The sequence below is a fragment of the Ranitomeya imitator genome, chromosome 1, assembly GCF_032444005.1.
Source record: "Ranitomeya imitator isolate aRanImi1 chromosome 1, aRanImi1.pri, whole genome shotgun sequence".
NCBI lineage: Eukaryota > Metazoa > Chordata > Amphibia > Anura > Dendrobatidae > Ranitomeya > Ranitomeya imitator.
The window spans coordinates 981,255,150-981,259,375 of NC_091282.1; the positions used below are offsets into that span (position 1 = coordinate 981,255,150).

Genomic DNA, 4,226 nt, shown 5'->3' on the forward strand with positions numbered 1-4,226 from the left:
TCATGCTAGCACAAGGCTCTTCAGCCACCCAGAGATAAAGAGGGAGGAGAAGACAAAACAGACTGGAGGAAAAAAATGGCTCAAGATCTTTCCTCCCTTCATCTGAGATGCAATTAACTCATTGTTGGCCAGTTGTACTGTTATGATCCGGTGACCTTGGAGCTGCATGAGAACTTTCACTGGAGAAAGTGGCCACTATACTGATCGCAACCCTGAACTTAACACCGCAACTAGAAGTAGCCGTGGAGTGTACCTAACACACCTAGACACCTCGTCACAGCTGGAGGACTAAATTCCCCTAAAGATGGAAATCGGAATACTATCTTGCCTCAGAGAAAATCCCCAAAGGATAGACAGCCCCCCACAAATATTGGCGGTGAGTCGGAGAGGAAAAAACATACACAGGCAGAAAAAACAGGATTTAGCACAGGAGGCCACTCTAGCTAGATAGGACAGGATAGGACAGAGTTCTGTGCGTGTCAGTATTAAAACCCTTCAAAAAATCCACAGCAGGATATACAAAAACTTCCTACATCTAATTAAAGTTGTAGGAGCGTATATCTGCAACTCCAGTGAATCCTACAAACAGAGCAGGAATAAACTGAAACAAGCACACAGCAGTGTGCCACAGATACAAAAACAAAACACTTATCTTTGCTGAAATTGGCAGCTAAGCAGGTGAGGCCAGGCAGAGAACCAATACTTCCAAAGAAACATTGACAACTGGCAAGGGCTAATGAATCCAGCACACCTAAATATCCCAGTCAGAATTGTAATTATCCGATACACCTGGCCAGGACTGCGAGTCAGAGACAACTGCATTCCCACCAACAACCACTGGAGGGAACCCAAGAGCAGAATTCACAACAGCTACCACAGCATCTTGCAGCGGCATGCTATTCCATTCGGTTTGCGTTTAGTTGGACCATCAGTTATTTTTCAACAGAACAATGACCCCACAAACACCTCCAGGCTGTGTAAGGGCTATTTGACCAAGAAGGAGAGTGATGGGGTGCTACGCCATATGACCTGTCACCAGACCTGAACCCAATCGAGATGGTTTGGTGTGAGCTGGACCGCAGAGTGAAGGCAAAAGGGCCAACAAGTGCTAAGCATCTCTGGGAACTCCTTCAAGATTGTTGGAAGACCATTTCCGGTGACTACCTCTTGAATCTCATCAAGAGAATGCCAAGAGTGTGCAAAGAAGTCAAAGCAAAAGGTGGCTACTTTGAAGAACCTAGAATATAAAACATATTTTCAGTTGTTTCACACTTTTTTGTTAAGTATATAATCCCATATATGTTAATTCATAGTTTTGATGCCTTCAGTGTGAATTTACAATTTTCATAGTTATGAAAATACAGAAAAAACTTTAACCCCTTCACGACCTTGCCCTTTTCCTTTTTTGCATTCTTGTTTTTCACTCCCCTCCTTCCCAGAGCCATAACTTTTTATTTTTCCGTCAATATGGCCATGGGAGGGCTTGTTTTTTACGGGACAGGTTGCACTTTTCAACAACATCTTTGGTTTTATCATGCCGTGTACTAGAAAACAGGAAAAAAATTCAAAATGCGGTGAAATTGCAAAAAAGTGCAATCCCACACTTGTTTTTTGTTTGGCTTTTTTGCTAGGTTCACTAAATGCTAAAACTGACTTGCCAATTTGATTCTCCAGGTCATTATGAGTTCATAGAAACCAAACATATCTAGGTTACATTTTATCTAAAAAAAAAATTCCAAACTTTGCTAAAAAAAAAATTGTGCAATTTTCCGTTACTCAGTGTCTCCATTTTTCGTGATCTGGGGTCAGGTGAGGGCTTATTTTTTGCATGCCGAGCTGGCATTTTTAATGATACCACTTTTGTGCAGATATGTTCTTTTGATCACCCGTTATTTTAATTCAATGTCGTGGCGACTAAAAAAACATAATTCTGGCGTTGCAAATTTTTTTCTCGCTACGCCGTTTAGCGATCAGGTTAATCCTTTTTTTTATTGATAGATCGGGTGATTCTGAACTCGGCGATACCAAATATGTGTAGGTTTGATTTTTATTTTTATTGTTTTATTTTAAATGGGGTGAAAGGAGGGTGACTTAAACTTCTATATTTTTTATTTTTATTTTTTATTTTTTTAAACATTTATTTTTACTTTTGCCATGCTTTAATAGCCTCCACGGGAGGCTAGAAGCTGGCACAACTGGATCGGCTCTGCTACATAGCAGCGATCATCAGATCGCTGCTATGTAGCTGAATTGCAGGCTTGCTATGAGCGCCGACCACAGGGTGTCGCTCACAGCAGGCCGGCATCAGTACCCATAGAGGTCTCAAGGACCTCTATGGTTACCATCCTGATGCATCGCTGACCCCCGATCATGTGACGGGGGTCGGCGATGCGATCATTTCTGACCACGCGGCCGGAAATGCCAGCTAAATGCCGCTGTCAGCGTTAGACTGCGGCATTTAACTGTTTAATAGCGGTGGGTGAATTGCGATTTCACCCGCCGCTATTGCGGGCACATGTCAGCTGTTCAAAACAGCTGACATGTCTCGGCTTTGAGGTGGGCTCAGCGCCGGAGCCCACATCAAAGCAGGGGATCTGAACTCTGCAGTAATAGTACGGCGGAGGTCGGGAAGTGGTTAAATGAGGTGTGTCCAAACTTTTGGTCTGTACTGTATATACATAGCTTTATTTTTTAATATTATTATTTTGTGATTTTTTTTTTTAAATATTTTTACATTTTATTTACTTTTTTTACTTTTTTACTTGGTCACATTATGGGATTTTTACTTTCAGCAGTCTGATCGCTGGTTTAAAGCATTGCAAATCATGAGCATTACAATGCTATATACATGTCAGTACTGCACTGACACAAACCCCTTAGACCATGCTCTGCACATAAGTCTAAGGGGCCTGTCGTAGCCTAGTGACCCAGATGTCATGACAACCTCTGGTGACCATGGCAACTATTGGGCCCTCGCAATGACATTGCAGGTGCACCGATAGGAGAGGAGAGGGAGCCCCCTCCCTCTCACTGCTTTTAAATGCTGCGGTCAATATCTATCACAGCATTTAGGGGTTAAACTGCATAGAGCGGTGTGAGAACCACTCCTGGCAGTGAGAGCCAGGTGTCAGCTGTGGTGTAAGCTGGACACCCAGCGGCGATCACGCACACAGTAACTGTGTAACTGTAGTAATCACCATGACGGATATATACCTCATCGGTCGGTAAATATTTTCCAAACATGACGTATATATAATGAAAATGTCGGGAAGGGGTTAATCTCCAGGGTCTGAAGAGACCCCAAAGAGAATTAAGGAAAATTAAATTTGCTAAGAATAACCTCCACAAATTGAGCTTCCCAGGAAACAGATGCAGACAAATTTGAATTTTGCTTGATCCACCTATCTTTAGGTTCTAGGAATTATGAGGAAGCCACACTTCAGGATATGTGAGCCCTCACTGACTTATATAATATTTGTGAGGCTGCCGTCACTCTATCAGTTTTTGGTCAGTATTTTACATCCGTATTTGTAAGCCAAAACCAGGAGTGGGTGATAAATCCAGAAGTGGTGCATATGTTTCTATTATACTTTTCCTCTGTTTGTTCCACTCCTGGTTTTGGCTTACAAATACTGATGTAAAATACTGACCATATGTTGCTAGTGTGACGGCAGCCTTACATCTGTAAAACGGTGTGGTGCTTTTTAGGGGCAATTTGCATGGATTCAATCGCAAATTGTTGAAAACCACTGGAACCTGCAAATATCATCAAATTTGTCTCAATCTATTGGCATCTAATCGATTTTCTTATTTCTACTTAATTTTTCATGTTCATGCAAATCATCCCTGCAGCAACTCAATATTGTCTCAGTAGACTGAGATATGCCACATGCATTTCCATTCATTTACAGTCTTAGCAATACATTAAAAGCATTTACAGAACATAGCGGGGATGTAGCTCAGTGGTAGAGCGCACGCTTTGCATGTGTGAGGCCCCGGGTTCAATCCCCGGCATCTCCATGGCCTGGGTTTACGTGCAAAGAACGCACGTCCAACAGGTGGCTGCTTTTGCTTCGCCTTATTTAAAAAAATATAGGGGGTATAGCTCAGTGGTAGAGCATTTGCCTGCAGATCAAGAGTTCCTTGGTTCAACTCCGAGTGCCCCCTGCATGCACTTTTTCAACATTTATTAATGCTGACAGCAAGTATTTTAGAAAACCTTTCAA

General features: G+C 42.3%; 1 non-coding gene across 1 annotated transcript; it reads left to right on the plus strand.

The window, feature by feature from the left end:
* Positions 1-3,948: 3,948 nt before the first annotated feature.
* On the plus strand, positions 3,949-4,020 carry TRNAA-UGC (transfer RNA alanine (anticodon UGC)). Its single transcript has one exon. It is a non-coding gene; the product is annotated as a tRNA-Ala (tRNA).
* The last annotated feature ends 206 nt before the right edge of the window (positions 4,021-4,226 follow it).